Raw genomic sequence first — 18,606 nt, 5'->3', positions numbered from 1 at the left:
ACATGTAGATATACTATATATATAATAAACCCAAGGGACGCCATTAACAATTCAACATTTCCTGTTCGTGTGGGAATGTTAATTCCATTTATCAAACAAGGACAGAAACATTGTTCCTTTCGACTGATCCTCCCTTTTTGGCTCCTCAGGGCCCAAGGCTGTAATCACTAGCAGCCAGAGTAGGGAGAAAAACCTCCCACTGACCTTCTGACCACTGAATCAGAAAGTCAGGCTGATAATAGTTAAAGATGTCTGTTTCAGAAATGTCGAAATGGGCCATTTGTAACTGGAGGTAGTTGTAGCGTAACGTATAAAAAGCACTAGAACTGGAGTCAGAGAAACTGGCATCAAATACTAGCTCTGTTGCATAATTGTCCTAATTTTTTTTTCTTTTTAGGGCCACACCCACGGCATATGGAGGTTCCCAGGCTAGGGGTCTAATCACAGCTATAGCTGCCGGGCTATGCCAGAGCCACAGCAACGCCAGATCCCAGCTGCATCTGCAACCTATACCACAGCTCATGGCAATGTGGAATCCTTAACCCAATGAGTGAGGCCAGGGATCGAACCCTCATCCTCATGGATCCTAGTCGGGTTTGTTTCTGCTGAGCCACGATGGGAACTCCCTTTTAGCCTCATTTCATCTGGACTATTTCCACAGATGTTCTTTATCTTTTATGACATTGGAGGCTCCATAAATTTTAAAATTTAAATAGGTTCTTTCACAAAATATAGTAGTTAAAAACATAGGCTCTGAAGCCAGACTGGCTGAAATGGAGTCCCAGCTCTGCCAACAATTAGCTGTGCCATCTTAAGCAAGTTACTTAATGTTTCTGTGTCTCAGATTCCTCATATGAAAAATAAGGTTGATAATGATACCGTATAAGGTTGTTGTGAGGATTAAATGAGTTGATACATATATAACACTTAGAGTAGCACCTAACACATGGTAAGGGGTTGATAATATTAGAAACACTAATATTTCTATAATTCCAATATCAAATCAAATGTACAAAAAATTACTGAGCACCTACCTCTTAAAAGCAAGGTATTTTACTAGAGCCAAGCCATATTTACTTCATCGGTTAAAGAACCATAAAACATTGCACTTCAAAAGGCTTTAAAGATCATTGGTTTTTCATTTTTCTTTACATCACAGACTCTTGAGAATCCGGTAAATCCTTTGGAACTGCCTTCCCACCCCCCACAGCAAGAAAACAGCAACACTGTGGCTCTCTAAAAGATATGTTCATGTCCTAATCTCCAGAACCTGTGAATGTGACCTTATTTTGCAAAAGAGTCTTTGTAAATATAAATAAATTCAGGATTTTGGCATGAGGAAATTATCCTGGATTATCCAGGTAGGCCCTAAATCCAATGACCAGTGTCCTTATGAGAAGCACACATAGGAGACAGAAGAGGAAGAAACAATGTGCAGATAGAGGCAGAGATGTGGCCAAAAGTCACAGAATGCAGGCAGTCACCAGAAGCTGGAAGAGCCAAGGAACGGAATCTCCCTTAGAGCCTTTGGAGGAAGCATGGCCTTGCAGACCCCTTGATTTTGGATTTCTGGCTTCTAGAAGTGTGAGAGAATAATCTGCTGCTGTTTTCAGTCACCAAGGTTGTGATCATTTGTTACATCAACCACAGGAAACTAATAGAAACACACATATTCACTCAGTCTTGTAGATTTCAGATAGTCTGTGAAGCCCAGATTGAGAATCCCTGCTCTTACCCTACTTTCTCATTTACGGATCGGTAACCAGGGACTCAGGTAGACCCCAAAGGTAGGTAGTGAACCAGGAGGAGGGAGGGCTGGAGGGAGGGCTGATTATGGCAACAAAGGCCCTGATACAGGATGGGATATGGAAGAACCTACAGCAACACAGCTGTGCTAGGTGGCCTAGCAAATCAAGGGTAGGACTGGAACTTTTTCTGTGCACTTTAGCAGCATCTCAGTACTTCTTCAAGAAGCCCTCCTTTCCCCACCCCAAGATTTGCCAACTAGAGAAAATATGCACATTGTCACACTGAAAGAATTTGAAGAAAGAGCACTTTAAAAATAAAGGAAAAGAAGCAAGCCTAAAACGATGGGGATGAGTATACCATTTGTCCAAGTAAAGTAAGATGTTAAATATGTGGCTTTTCAAAAAAGATCGTACATCCTTTTGTAGTTCATAAGTATGACGATTGGGTGTTCATGCGCCTGCGTGATCTGTGCCTCCCTCAAACCTTGTTACGACATCGGTACATTACCTATCTGACGTGGAAAAAATAAAGATTGTACATATATTTTCTCTTAAAAAAACGTTTGGGAAAGTGAGAGCTTGACTGTGGTAGAGATCAAGCCTGAAGGGATGTTCATACAAAGACTGCTCTTCAAACCTAATAACCAGGAAATGCAATCAGGGACTTGGGTTATTTTGGGCTCTGTTGTGGCTTGAATTGTGTCCCCAAAAAGAAATGTTGAGGAGTTCCTGCCACGGACAGTGGGTTAAGAATCTGACTGAAGTGGCTTGGGTCTCTGCAGAGGCGTGGGTTCCATCCCCAGCCTGGCTCAGTGGATTAATGGATTCCCCACAGCTGAGGCTTGGATTCAGTCCCTGGCCCAGGAACTTCCACATGCCAGGGTCGCAGTCATTGGAAAAAATAAAAAATAAAGAAGATATGTTGAAATCCAAATTCACATACTTTTGAATGTGACTTTAGAAAGAAGGTCTTCGCAACGTTCCCATTGTGGCGCAGTGAAAACGAACGCGACTAGGAACCATGAGGTTGTGGGTTGGATCCCTGGCCTTCCTCAGTGGGTTAAAGACCCAGCATTTCTGTGAGCCGTGGTGTAGGTCGAAGACGTGGCTCGAATCCTGAGTTGCTGTGGCTACGGCGTACATATGGAGGCTGGCGGGGCTGTAGCTCCAATTCACCCCCTAGCCTGGGAACCTCCATATGCTGCAGCTGTGGGCCTTAAAAGCAAAACAAACAAACAAAAAAAACAAACAAATAGGGTCTTTGCAGATATAATCAAGTTAATGCTTTTATTTTGTTTCGTTTTTTCTTTTTAGGGCCGTACCTGTGGCATATGAAAGTTCCCAGGCTAGGGGGCGAATTGGGGAGCTACAGCTGCCGCCTACACCACAACCACAGCAAAACCAGATCTGAGCCGTGTCTGTGACCTACACCACAGCTCATGGCAACACCAGATCCTTAACCCACTGAGCGAGGCCAGGGATCAAACCTGTGTCCTCATGGATCCTAGTCAGGTTCATTACCCCTGAGCCACAACAGGAACTCCTGTGAATTATGTGTTTTGTTTTGTTTTCTTGTCCAGGGATAATCAAGTTAAAATGAAGTCATTAGGGTGTGCCCTCATCCAACATGACCGATATATATATATATATATATATATTTTTTTTTTTTTTTTTTTGCTTTTTAGGGCCACACCCAGGGCATATGTAAATTCCCAGGCTAGGGGTCAAATCAGAGTTGCAGCTGCGGGTCTACACCACAGCCACAGCAACGCCAGATCTGAGCCGTGTCTATGACCTACACCACAGCTCACAGCAACTCTGGATCCTTAACCCACTGAGTGAGGCCAGGGATCGAACCCACAACCTCATGGTTCCTAGTCAGATTCATTTCCTCTGCACCACAATGGGAACTCCCAACATGACTGGTATTTTTTATAAGAAAAGGAGAAGATTCAGAGAGAGGAAAATACTGTGTGGAGACACAATGAAACACAGAAGAAAGACGACCATGTACAGACAGACGCAGGGCTTGGAGCTGTGCTGCCAGAAGTGAAGGAATGCCAAAAGCTGGAAAAGGGAAGAAAATGATCCTCTCCTAGAAGCTTCAGCGGGAATGTGGCCCTGTCAACAACTTCATTTTGGACTTCTGGCCTTCAGAACTGTGAGAGAATAAATTTCTATTCTTTTAGGTCACCCAAGTGGTGGCACTTGGTTATGGTAGCTCTAGGAAATGAAAACACACCCTTATTTTGGGGTCCATGAGACATTTACTGAGTCTACTGTGTGCCAGGCACTATGCTAGGCACCAGGGACCTACAAACATAAGATGGGTCCTATTCTTCCTTTAAAGCAGACTTCAGTCTTCTGTGATGGATTAGGACATTTCCAGGGCCCTGCAGATGCCTTTCCCTACCCTAGGACCTGGCAAACACATATTTTTGGTCTTATCTGCTCATACATGTAGAGTATGTAGGTGCCCTAAAGACTAGATTTCTTGGAGTTCCCATTGTGGCTTAGTGGTAATGAACCCAACTAGTATCCATGAAGATGAGGGCTGAATCCCTTGCTCCACTCAGTGGGTTAAGAATCCAGTGTTGACATGAGCTGTGGTGTTTGTCACAGATGTGGCTTGGTTCTGGTGTTGCTGTGGCTATGGTATAGGTCGGCAGCTACAGCTCTGATTAGACCCCTAGCCTGGGAACTTCCATTTGCAGGTGTGGCCTTGAACCCCCTCCAACCTGAAAAAAGACTAGATTTCTCTTGGCATCTGGGGCAGGGGTTGTTTGTTTGTTTTTTGTCTTTTTGGGGGCACACCAATGGCATATGGAAGTTCCTGGGCAAAGGGTTGAATCCGAGCTGCAGCTGCAGGCCACAGCCACAGAAACTCCAGCTCTGAGTCACCTCTGTGACCTACACCACTGCTCATGGTAATGCTGGATCCTTAATCCACTGAGCGGGGCCAGGGATCGAACCTGCATCCTCATGAATACTAGTTGGATTCTAAACCAGCTGAACCACAACAAGAACTCCGCTCCTGGCATTTCTGACTATTTCATTTATCCAAGGACACAGACACTCATAGAGCTCTCTTTCCTTTCCTGCCCATATCTTTCCAGATGAATCCCTATTCTCAATGCTCTATCTCGTGCTCTCAAATGAGGAGCTCCTCACACATTTTATGAGACGCCATACAGGGACCACACTGTGGCACTGTTTCATCCCCAAAATTTAATCAAATACACAGTTCACTTAATATCACATCATGAGGCCTTCTCCTCAGGGTTTACGGTGTATGTGGGGGAGAGGAGGTGCAAATCTAAAGCCAATTAAATATCATACACAGTAATAGAGCTCAGGCCAGACCTTGCTGCCACCACGGAAAGCCTTTGGCAAATTAATGACATAAGCAGTATTTGCCTTTACTTCACTCCGATATTCATAGTTAGAGAACCCATTTTTCCTTTCTTCCTTTTTTTTTTTTTTTTAGGGCCACAAGGCATATGGAGGTTCCCAGGCTAGGGGTCTAATCAGAGCTGTTGCTGCCGGCCTACACCACAGCCACAACAACGCCAGATCCAAGCCATGTCTACGACCTACACCGCAGCTCACAGCAATGCCAGATCCTTATCATCTGAGCGAGGCCAGGGATTGAACCCACAACCTCATGGTTCCTAGTCAGATTTGTTTCCACTGTGCCATAATGGAAAGTCCCCAGAGAACCCATTTTTTCTGTCTTGCTCCACCTTCTCCCCTCTGCCTACCCCCAGCAAGGTGTCCTTACTTGTGTCCTTGTCACGTACTTGTTTTGGCTGTAGTAATTTTGCCCACTAAGGTACGAACTGATAACCAGGTGTCAGTTTGAGGTATGACTTGCACAGAGAAGTATTTTATTTTGAAAGAGGGGCTATCATAGGGATCAAAAAGTCCTCAAGATCAAAAGGAATATAACTCTCATGATGGACTGACAGCCAGTGGATGAATCCTTTGGGGCAGGGATTCTGTCACCTCTCATATTCATTTTGGGCTCTTTTCCTGAGCACACCAGGGATTTTCCTTCACTCACTCGGCTCACTGTATTCTTCACAACAACCATATGAAATAGGTATTGACATCTCAATTTTAAAGAAAAGGAAACCAAGGGAGAGAGAATTGATTTCCCACAGTCAGACAGCAGGAATGTGTACAAGTTAGAACTAGCTCCCAGCATTTCTCCGACTTCCAGATCAATACACTTTCTCTTATAACACACTGACTTATTAAACATGTTATAGGAGTTCCCTAGTGGCCTATTGGGTTAAGACTCCAGCATTGCTGCCACTGTAGCTCAGGTCACTGCTGGGGCATGGGTTCCATCCCTGGCCTGAGAATTTCCACATGCCGAGTGTGTGCCCCCCCCAAAAAAAAGCAAAAACAAAAAACATAATAAACATGTTATACATTGGAAGAATGCCTCCAGTATGTTCAAGACGCTACCTTAAGCCTTATAGGATGATGCAGAAATAAGTAGAACTTGTCCATGCCCTCTAGGAACTTAAAATCAATTTCCTTCAAATCATATCATGTAGTGTTCCTCAAGGCCAGTCCTGCATAACTCAAATATTTCATGGATTGTCTTATGCAGGTCTAAGTAACTCTCATTCCAGAGAGTTACTCAGGGGTGGGAGGAAAGCAGAAGGTGTTTGATGATGCTTTTTATTCAGATGCTTTCTTGTGACCAAAAATCAGAATGTCTTCTTCCTTCTATAAGCATTGTGTATTTCTGCCTGGTTTACCTTCAGCATCCTGCTAACTTCCTGCCTCCCAAGAAGTCACCTGGCTCTCCTGACTAGGCTGCACACTATTGTAATAGGAATTCCTAGATTGCTAAGGCTTGCCCTCTCCAGTCATGGGCAGTTGCTATGGAACCCTCAGTATGACTTTTTCTATGCATATAGCATCCCTTAATACTCCACATACCAGTATTTCCCTCATATTTTCAATCCTCTGTCACTATTATGATTTCCCTGCTCTGGACCCATCAAACCTACTCTCCAGAGGGGTCAAGTATTGAATCTTTACATATCATTGTGAATATGTTCAAATTAAATTATTTTTTTTTTGTCTTTTTGTCTTTTTTGTCTTTTTGTTGTTGTTGTTGTTGCTATCTCTTGGGCCGCTTCCGCCGCATATGGAGGTTCCCAGGCTAGGGGTTGAGTCGGAGCTGTAGCCACCGGCCTACGCCAGAGCCACAGCAACGCGGGATCCGAGCCGCATCTGCAACCTACACCACAGCTCACGGCAACGCCGGATCGTTAACCCACTGAGCAAGGGCAGGGACCGAACCCGCGACCTCATGGTTCCTAGTCGGATTCGTTAACCACTGCGCCACGACGGGAACTCCCAAATTCAATTATTGATCCATTCCAGCAACAAGTAATTTGAAGGAGGTACTATACGGAGACAGCATTTTTTTTTTTTTTTTGTCTTTTTGCCATTTCTTGGGCCGCTCCCGCGGCATATGGAGGTTCCCAGGCTAGGGGTTGAATCGGAGCTGTAGCCACCGGCCTATGCCAGAGCCACAGCAACGCGGGATCCGAGCCGCGTCTGCAACCTACACCACAGCTCAGGGCAACGCCGGATCGTTAACCCACTGAGCAAGGGCAGGGACCGAACCCGCAACCTCATGGTTCCTAGTCGGATTCGTTAACCACTGCACCACGATGGGAACTCCCAGGAGACAGCATTGATAGAAAAAAATTCATGGACATTTTCTTTCAAGGAACTCATTTCCTAGTGGGAAAGATAGTCCATGACAGTATAGTAAAATGTCATTACTTTACATATTCAAAGTATGACCAGAGTACCATAGAGGCCACAGAGGTACATCTAACCCAAACTGGGAGAATTGAGGGTAAGGATTTCTGGAGAGAGAAGGAGAGGGGATGTTTGTAGGCCTCATGTGATTGTGACTTGGGTAATTAGGCAATACGGCAGATGGTGGTGTCATTCATGGCGATGGGTAATACAGGAGGAGGCAGACAGGAGTTATGGGTAGGGATGGAGGCAGATTATATGTTTGATGTTTGGCTTTGTACTTGTTAATTTTAAGATGCCTGTGAAACATTCAGGGAATTTCAGCAGGCAGTTTGATACCTGGACTTTTTTTTTTTTTTTTGGCCACACCTGCAGTGTGTGGAAGTTCCCAGGCGAGGAATTGAATCTGCGCTACAGCAGCAACCTTAGCTGATACAGTGACAAGGCCAGATCCTTAACCTGCTGCACCACAGGAGAGCTCCTGATATGTGGATCTTATAAGAGATATGACAGGTGGTATTGATTTTAGAGTTGACATGTCCCTTTGCTATTCTGTGAGATCATGAAAAGTCCTTGCTTCAGAATTCTCGACAGCAGATGGAAGGGACATTGTTTTTTTTCGTTTTTTTTGTTTGTTTGTTTGTTTGTTTTTTGTCTTTATGCCGTTTCTTGGGCCGCTCCTGCGGCATATGGAGGTTCCCAGGCTAAGGGTCTAATCAGAGCTGTAGCTGCCAGCCTACCCCAGAGCCACAGCAACGCAGGATCCGAGCCGCGTCTGCGACCTACACCACAGCTCACGGCAATGCCAGATCGTTAACCCACTGAGCAAGGGCAGGGATCGAACCTGCAACCTCATGGTTCCTAGTCGGATTCGTTAACCACTGCGCCACAACGGGAACTCCTGAAATACTTTTTATGATCCTGGCCACCAGCTGGCCTTGTGCCTGTGCACTCCCCCTCCCCCACCCAGCACAGTCTAGCTGCTCTTGACCCAGGATAGCTGGATAGGTATATGGACTTGGTGGAAAAATATGATGTATGTAGTAGTTAATGTATTCTTCAGGAGGTGGTAAATTACTCAAGAAAGTCAAACTTGGTACTCGTCATTCTTGGTCCCTCCCTAAACAGCACTTATGCCTCAAGGAGAATTGGACAGAATGAACAAAAGGTTGTATGCACCTGATTTTGGCCTTATTTTCTCTTAATGCCTTGTAAAGTCTTCCTGACCTCCAGTTTATAGACCCTGTAAGCATTCTGTACCACGACCAGGTTACTTTTCATTAAACACCACTTTCATCGCTCTCCCAAACCTCTGAAAGAACCAGTTCCAATTGTTCTGGTTGTCATTCAAGTTCCTAAAAATCTGGTCCTGCCTCACATATCTCAACTGAAGTTTTCCTAGACTCTACACAAACTGTCAACTCACTTGTACTGAAAACAGAGCTTTTCAGATTGTAAACTCTTGCTAATGCAAAAGTTAAAGGGTTATTCCATGAGCTTGAAACACCTTCTACTAACTTCTCTACCTACAGTCATTCATGGAATCTTCATTGAACTCATACTGTGTATCTTCTTTACCAAAGTTCATACAGATATCTCCCTTCCTTTCACTACTATATAGCAAGCATAGTTATAGCAATCACATATTCCAGATAAAATGACAGTTTGACAAATATATGTGTTATGGGACAATCAGGAGAAATTCCTTTTTTTTTTTTTTTTTTGCTTTTTAGGGCTGCACCCATGGCATATGGAGGTTCCCAGGCTAGGGGTTGAATCTTGGGCCGTAGCCGCTGGCCTACACCAGAGCCACAACAACACTAGATCCGAGCCGCATCTTCGACCTACACCACAGCTCATGGCAATGCTGGATCCTTAACCCACTGAGCAAGGCCGAGGATCGAACCTGCATCCTCCTGGATATTAGTCAGATTCGTTTCCACTAAGCCCCAGCAGGAATACCAGGAGAATTACTTAAAATTGAGGATATTCACTCATCTGAATTGTATCAGAGAACTCCTTACATATTTATTTGAGTATTTTGTCTTTCTAGCTACAAAGGAGTTTTTAAAGGCAGAGTCCAAGTTTAGACTTCTCTGTTACCCAACATGGCACCAATCACATGCTGGGTATCTAATAATTGTTCAGGAAGTATTTATGTTTGGACTAGCTGCTGATGGTCTGAGTTCAGTAAGATTCTTTAGGTGTGGCCCACCCTCGGTAACCAGGAAGGTAGTGCACAAGGAAAACCAGTAAGAGTAAGGTTAAATTCGGCAGAAAATACATTTAACGGAGGAGATTAGCCCTTCTGCTGAGTAAGCTGAGCCCCAGTAAACTGATCCTGTCTTCTTCCAAAGAGCAATGGAAATAAATCACCTTGTGGGTGAAACAGAGTTAGTCTCCATTTGCAGGGGGATTTTAAATGTCTCCATGGTTTAGTCCTCCACAAAAATCTCCCCATATTTAACATCTGCTCTGTCTTCAAATTACCTTGGGCCTTTTTCTAAGGCTCTGTGAAAATGAGCAAAGGAGCTCTCACTTTCCGAAGTGTCCACCAAAGCCAAAGGAATATTAATTAGAGGCAGGAGGGGAGGAAACAGGGAGCTGGTCTCACCAAAGGAAGTTAGTTTATTCCCTGGGAAAGAAATGAAATGTGTGTTCAGGAGGTAGAACAGAAACCTTTTAAACTCTTCACGGCTAGACAAGAAATTGAAAGGAAGAGATAGATGAGATGGTAAAATGCGGCAATAAATAAGTCAGAAATTTCCTGTAACCTTGGATGAGAGGGTGGTAGGGTCAAAACGGCTTCAGACTGTTTTTGGATATTGAGGAAAAACTCTTAAGAGTCAACGAAGTTTTTGTAAAGGGCTAGCTAGTAAATATTTTACCTTTTCTAGCTACAGATCTATAGTCTTGGTCTCATATTCTCCTTTGTTTAACGACTCCTTTAAAAAAATTTTTTATTATAGTTGATTTACAATGTTCTGTCGATCTTTTAACAACCCTTTAAAAATGTTTTTAGGAGTTCCCGCTGTGGCGCAGTGGGTTAATGTTCTGGCTTGTCTCTGCAGGGGAGTGGGTTCAATCCCTGGCCTGATGCAATGGGTTAAGGATCTGGTGTTGCCACAGCTGAGAATTTGATCCCTGGCCTGGGAACTTCCATAGGCCATGAGTGCCGCCGAAAAAAGAAAAAATAAATGTTTTTAAAAGATGCTGGCAGCAGTCTGATCGCCCTTGCTTTAGAAGGTGGTGTGTGTATACATTTCAATTCCATTTCAACTCCAAGAATACTTAGGCTGAAGAGGATTTTGAATGAGGGAAAGCCTAAATCCAAGGCTAACTGACCAGGGATCCTCAACCTGCAAATAGGGCAATGCAATCAGCATGAAGAACTACCTGGAGTAGAGGGTCAGATTTGAGTGAATCGAACGGTCAGTGCAAAAGCTATTCAAAGTGGAAAAAAAAATTGGTGAGTGTGATTTGAGCAGGACCCTGAGCATCTGGACAAATTAAATCTGGGGAATTCCCCAGGAGCTTCCAGAGCAGACCCAACAGCAGTCTGGAAGCTGGGGTCAAGGAGAGGCAAACACGCAGGGTGTTTTTTGACCACAAAGGCAGTGGAAGTCCCAGGCTTTGTAATTACCAAGCAGCTGAGCCTGCACTTTGGGAATAAGTCAAATCTCTGCAAAATGTAACTTACCTGCCTGGGATCGGCCTAAAATACCTTATGGGGTAGACCCTGATGGATGTAAAGCAATTATGCCTGAAAAATTGGAGGCCAGGGACCCTGGGAGTTCTGGGGCAAGAGAGGAAGAGGTTAGAAATGTTCCTTCCCCCCCTTCCCCCAACAGCATCGGCTTCTCACTGGAGAGGACAAAGCAGGCCTGAAGGCAGAAAATACAGAGTATCTAAAGAACACCTGACAAGTAGGCTTTTGAGAAACCCAGGGAGAGCCTCCCCTCAGATGCTGACTGAAAAGACCTGAGGGCAACAAGTCTTAAGCTGAGATCAACTTGTCAGGAAGATAGGAAGGACAATGCTTCCCCACCCAGCTGTAGCCTGGGGCTAGAGCATTTAAGACTAAATAAATGCTTGGTGCCTAATTGGGAGGAGGAAGGGTTAGTGTGGGTTAGTGTGGGTGGTAACCACATTAACCACAGGTGTCCTGAAAATAACCATATATTTCAGTTTCCAAGGTTGTTTTCAGCACTGTTGTTTGATCTGAAGCTCAGTGTGGTCCTAAACCATGATAGAGATTATTCTCTCAGTTTTTACAGATGAGGAAAGTGAGGCTCAATGAGCTGCTTGCCTAAATTCTCCCACCTTGTAAATAGCAGCACCGCACTTAAATCTCTCAAGAGTTCATATGCAATGCTACTTGGACACCACTGCCAGGGTGACAAAACACCCAGGTGGGAAATAGCTGGCCGAGAAATACATCCACTGGGAGAGATGACCACCTGCTTGGGAGCTGGAGAGAGTGAGATAGAAATGAGCAGTTAGAAGGTAAGGATGGTACAGCTGTGAAAACAAAACAAAACTTCAGGCTCTCTAAAGGCTGGGGATTGTAAAGGCTTTTGCATTGAAATAGTTTTGAATCCAGAGTCTGTGTTCCAAGGAAACAGGGAGCAGAGTTTTTATAATATTGAGAGTATCCTGGGAAAGCCACCAAGATGGGGTTGGGATGGTTTTGGTGGGGGTTTACCTGGGGCAGAAGGGTACACCAGAGCAATGCCTCTGCCTGCTTGGTTCATCAGAGATGCTGAGAAAAATAAACACAAAGTAAGATGGGGAATTGAAAAGGATTATACATGACTCATTTACACAAAAACCTGTGTCATGAAATATGTTCCCTTCACCCAACAACTATTTCTTGGATACCCACTTTGGGCCAGATACAGCATGTGCTAGGTGTGGGGGCTACAGCAGTGAATAAGACATGACCTCGGGGGAACCTAAAGTCTAGCTAGAAATCCAGAGAATAAATAGCTACAAGACAATGTGGTAAGTAACCTGATAGAGAGAGGAACTGGGATGAGAACTGGAGCCTAGGGAAACAGCGGCAGGGGGTGGGGGTGAGAGTGGGGGCCTAGGGATGACTGGACGGCTGACTGGCGTTCAGTCGCGACACCCTGTGACTCAAGGCCTGCCCGATTCCCTAGGGAGGGGAGCGGTAACTGAAATGCTGGAAACGCGATAATACGTGAAACAAGACACCTCGTGAAATGCACTACATACATTGTGAAACATAAATCATGGCTCTATTGTTCTGTAATGTGGTAAGAATTGCGATTTTTTGTTATCAAGCTGGAAACCGTGAGTCGTGAAAAACTATGAGCAGCCTTCCCTTCTTTGCCACCTCTGACGCTAAGCTTCTAGAAGGGGGGCTATGGGACTACTAGAGAGATTGGACATCGAACCTTTCTTAAACCTTTGGTTGGTCAATGTCGCCAGGGGAGGAGCATGACAGGAGTGGTTGTAGGGGAATGTCATGATCCCAGATTTATGCTCTTTGATCTCCTGGAGATAAGGAAGGAGGAAAGTTTATCCAAATGGAGGTTAAACCTATGGCTGAGGGCCAACCTGGGTTAAAGTTGGTCACAGATGGAACTGCTACTAAATAGTAGGAAAAAAATATTGCCACTTAGGATGGAAAAACTCGTACAAGTCACCTGTTATTACAAATTGCAAGAATCTCAAGTACTAGTTCAAGCCATCTATTATCTCCTATGTAGAAATTACCTGGCTTCACCTGAGTTTTCCTCCTTGTTTCTTTTTAACAACCCTTTGTACAGAAATTCACGTTTGCATAGAAATTAGCTGGCTTCATCGATGTTTGTTGCTTTACTAAAAATATAATAATAATAACAGTAATAATAATAATTAATACTACTACTATTTATATTGAAAACCTACCACGTTCCTAGACTGGACAGCACTGTGAATCCTCACAGATCTTTAAACATCTACTCACCATTCCTGCATCCCTCCAAAATGTAGGCTCTGCAAAGGCAAGGATTTTGCCTGTTTTATTCACCAGTGCATTGCCAGCACTTAGACCAGTGTTGAACACATAGTGGATACTCAATACATAAGTGTTCAACCAAAAATTATACTTCAGACTTGAGAGTTTAAGCCATTTATCCACAGTTCCATAACCAAGTGAATGTGGGCATCTTGACCCAGTTTGGTCTGAATGCAAAAATTACCTTGTTTCTTCCACTATACTAGGCTGCCTTTTGGTAAAACTCTTACTGGTTTACAGTTCTGATGGGGAGATGGGGGAAGCGACACCATCCATAAAGTCATCTGGAACCATCTTGTTGCCATCAAAGGCCTTAAGCCAGCCAGTCACACTCTAATGAATCTATTCCCTAGCGCTCATGCCTGCACTGTCATTCCTCTGATCTCACAGCACTCATTTGCTAGCCACCAAATAAACATACCACCTTCTGCTTAAAGAGTTCACACCCCCATTTCCTCACCATACTTCAAAACTCCCCGTTATACAGCAAGATCAAGGAACTGGGAGGCAGAAGGATGTGGAGGACACTTCTGATGTAGCTTCCCATTCCAGCATGTGAAAAACTTGTCAGCATCTGACAACTGTCAGCAGTCAAAAGTTGCAAGGAACCCTAAAGATCATCTAGTTCAAAGTGCTCACCTAGTGCAGGAAAAACTCTAAAATAAACTACTAACTCAGGGCAGCCCATGGGTATCCCCAAGGAAGTAGGCAAGAGGGTGCCAGGCCATACACAGAGCTACAGGATAAGCCTGAAGCATCTTCCTTGACCAATGAGTTTCTAGATTGGAAGACAAAATTCAATAACTTACCTATTGAGGGAGTTCCCATTGTGGCTCAGTGGGTTAAGAACCTGACTAGTATCCATGAGGATGCAGGTTCAATCCCTGGCCTCACACAGTGAATTAAGGATCCCATGTTGCCACAAGCTGTGGTGTAGGTCACAGATGCTTGGATCTGGCCCTGCTGTGGCTGTGGCATAGGCCGGCAGCTACAGCTCCAATTCGACCCCTAGTCTGGGAACTTCCATATGCTGCTGCTGTGGCCATAAAAAGAAAAAAAATAAAATAAATATCTTACCTATTGAATAATTAAATATTATCTGTATACTAAAACCACTTCTGATATAGTTTATCACCTAGACTACAAAATTCACATGGAGGTTTAAAGATAAATAGGAGGAGTTCCCATTGTGGCTCAGTGGGTTAAGAACCTGACACAGGGCCCATGAGGATACAGGTTTGATCCCTGGCCTCGCTCAGTGAGTTAAGGATCTGGTACTGCCTTGGAGTTCCCGTCGTGGCGCAGTGGTTAACGAATCCGACTAGGAACCATGAGGTTGCGGGTTCGGTCCCTGCCCTTGCTCAGCGGGTTAACGATCCGGCATTGCCGTGAGCTGTGGTGTAGGTTGCAGATGCGGCTCGGATCCCGCGTTGCTGTGGCTCTGGCTCTGAGTAGACCCCTAGCCTGGGAATCTCCATATGCCGCGGAAGCAGCCCAAGAAATAGCGGGAAAAAAAAAAGAAGAAAAAAAAAGAAAAAGGATCTGGTACTGCCAAAAACTGAGGCATAGTTTCCAGATGCAGCTTGGATCCGGCCTTGCTGTGGCTGTGGCATAGGCCAGCAGCTACAGCTCTGACTAGATCCCTCGCCTGAGAACTTCCATATGCCGCAGGTGTGGCCATAAAAGGACAAAATTAAATAAATACAAACTTTTTTTAATAGATAGATAGGAGACTAGGATAGAGGGTATTGCTTAGGGTATAGTCCCCTGAAGAAGTGGCACTGAAGTTGATGCCTGAGAAATGAAACCGAGTTAGGGACTTGAAGAGTGGGAAGAGAGTGGAGTGAAGGGAGGTTTGTGTCCTTGGCAGAAAGAATAGTGTGGGCAAGGGTTCTAAGACAGGGAAGAGTGTGGGATTCAGGGAACTGAAAGCCTGAGTGTCCAAGACCTACTCTGTGCAAGGAGAATATTCTATTATCACAGGATCACCTGCAGCATCTCCTAGGCATCCCTCTTTTTGCTCATATCCTGCCAAAACACTGTGCAAATTGTGGTGGTGGGTGGAAGGAGGTTCAATGGCCTGGAACTGAGATGTCTACAGCTACTCTAGCACCACCCCAAATTCCTCAGCCCAAACCAGGAAGCCAGGAACACAGAGCTGTCAGTGCTTAAGGATTTTCAACACTCTTGCTAAAACTATTCACTAGTTTAGATTAGGACTACTTGGTTTTAAAGTAAACCCTAGTTGGCCCATTGCACAAAATACTACAAATAACAACATCAGCTAATATTTTCATATGGCTGTCATTTTATCCTTACTCTCCCCCAGAGAAATAGGTGCTGGTTTTTTACTCTTAGTTTACAAATGAGGGAACAGACTCCAAAGGTAGCCAAAGTCATATAGCTAGTGAGTGACAGAACAAAGACTGACACTTCGGTCCTTTTGGTGCTAAAGCCCACGTGCTGAGTACCACACTGCCCTGCTGAGGAGGTTAGTAGGGAAGAGTGATCAATCCCTGTGGGCCACTAAGAGAACCCACTGTCCTAGCCCCTGGAATTCCCTAAGAAGATGGAAGGGAGGGCATAATGAAATAAACTGTGTTAAGTCATAGCAAAAAGCCATGCATCATGGGAGTTCCTGTTGTGGCTCTTTGGGTGAAAAACCTAACATAGTATCCATTATCCATGAGGATGTGGGTTCAATCCCTGGCCTTGCTCAATGGGTTAAGGATCTGGCGTTGCCACAGGCTGCGGCATAGGCTGCAGATGTAGCTCCGATCTGGCATTGCTGTGGCTGTGGCGTAGGCTGGCAGCTGAAGCTTTGATTGGACCCCAGCCCAGGAATTTCCATGTGCTATAGATGTGGCCCTAAAAAGAAAGAAAAAAAAAAAAGCCGACCATCATGATAAGGCCGCTAAATATATTATTTCATTTAATCTTCACAGCAAGCCCCTCATGGCAGAGTAATTACACTTTACAGATGAGGGAGCTGTGGCCCAGCGTGGTTAAGTAATTTACCTCATTGGGAAGTATTTGAGCTGTGACTGAAACCCAGGCTTGAGTGACTCCAAAAGTCTACACCCTTTCCATCAGAACAAATCAAAGATGGCTTAATATGTAACCCTTCCCAGGTTACATATTTGCACTTTAACAGGGGTCTTTCCTGTGTGAATCTCACAGGACCGTGGCGAACGAGGTAAGAAGGCTAATTGGGGGCTGCAAGGTGAGCCTGCCTTAAATCACACCGGAATGGCATTGACCTACCCGTTCCGTGTAGGTCCTGCAGTGGGGCAGCGTGCCAGAGAAGAGAAGTCTTCACTCGGGTCACAGCCTTCTCCAACTGGGATAAGAGTTCTCAGACACTCTGGCAACTACAGAAACAGAGACAGCACCAAATCAATCAAGAGTTTATTTGCAAAGTGTAATGTCAGAGGATGAACTTCCTTTAAATCCTGCTAACTCTGTACAGTTAAAGAGCTCACTGGCTCGGGAATGTGATTTCCGTCGGACTTGTTTTCAGTAATTTATTTTTTATCGTCGACTAAATTGTCCTCTTTCTCCCATCCCAGCCCCTCTTAGAGCATAGACTTTGATGTGTGTTCCTCGGTCTCCCTACCTCCCTCTTGCACCAGCTAACCTAGGACTTTGCAAACAAACCCTACTGAGAAGTATGGACAGTCTGGGCCTCTCCAGAAACTCAAGCTGCCGAAGGAGATACGATATTTAGTTAAGCTGAAGAGAAGCCCTGCATAAATCATAAAGAGGCAAACCCAGGTTACTCAAACAGGACCCTAGGAGGTGCTTGGGGAATAGACTGGCAGGCAGCTTTGTTTTTCCACAGCCGATTTACTTCCAAAACGCTGGGGCCCACAAGTACCCCAGGAGTAACTTGGCTCCCAAATGCTGGAGCAGGTCTCGGCCTTGGAGCACTGTTCTGGTGTTGTTTCCTGAATTCCCACATTGCTGTTTTCCACACATGGATCAGGCTTCAAACTTCCTGTGTCTGGAGTGTGTGTGTGTGTGTGTGTGTGTGTGTGTGTGTGTGTGTTTATGTGCCTGGGAAGGGTGGAAGGGGGGGACCCAAAAGGAAGAGAATTTAACTCAATGCTTGTATTGCATATGTATCCCTTTGATCCTTTCCTCTTCAGATAAAGCTGCTATTTTCTAATCAGCGGGCCTCTGTGCAAGGGCTAGTGGTGGATAAATAGGAGGCTGACTTGAAGAGGGGCCCTGGAGAAGGCTGATTTTCAGTGTTTGTTGAATATACTGGTAGGGTGTTTTTTCTGGAGTTGGGGGGAAGAGGGAGAGTTATGGGGAGCCATAAATCCTGAGGATTTCCCCCCCCTCCCCGTGCATGCACTTGCCTCTACTTTTGTTTCTAAATACATTTAAATGATGGAGTTGTTCACCAGGCAATTAGAGGAAAATGTGCTCATTTCACACTCCCAGTTGACTTGTTGGGTCGGAGGAGAAAGTCATTCAATACAAAGCACTATGAGTTTGCGGTCTTTTCTTCTAAAAGAACTTAGCCAGGGATGGAGGAATAGACTAGAAGCCATGTTCTCCTTCCTACTTTTCCTAGACATTGGGAAAAATATGGTGTGAAAAGGGCAGACTTTTTAAAAATTAAAATGTTTATTAGTTGCCAAAATTAAAAACCAGGAGGTTTTACACCAAAACATTTGACTTTTAGTTTCTCTTGAAAATGCAGAAATTCTGGCCACATTGGGCCAGCATTTCCCATGGTGTTGACTAAGCTGCCCATTTAAAGGGGGCCCTGGGAGTTCCCGTCGTGGCACAGTGGTTAACAAATCCGACTAGGAACCATGAGGTTGCGGGTTCGGTCCCTGCCCTTGCTCAGTGGGTTAAAGATCGGTGTTGCCATGAGCTGTGGTGCAGGTCGCAGACGCAGCTCGGATCCTGCGTTGCTGTGGCTCTGGCGTAGGCCCGCAGCTACAGCTCCGATTGGACCCCTATCCTGGGAACCTCCATGTGCTGCGGGAGCGGCCTAAGAAATGGCAAAAAGACAAATAAATAAAT

Source organism: Sus scrofa, chromosome X, assembly GCF_000003025.6.
Source record: "Sus scrofa isolate TJ Tabasco breed Duroc chromosome X, Sscrofa11.1, whole genome shotgun sequence".
Classification (NCBI taxonomy): domain Eukaryota; kingdom Metazoa; phylum Chordata; class Mammalia; order Artiodactyla; family Suidae; genus Sus; species Sus scrofa.
This window is presented reverse-complemented; position numbering follows the sequence as displayed.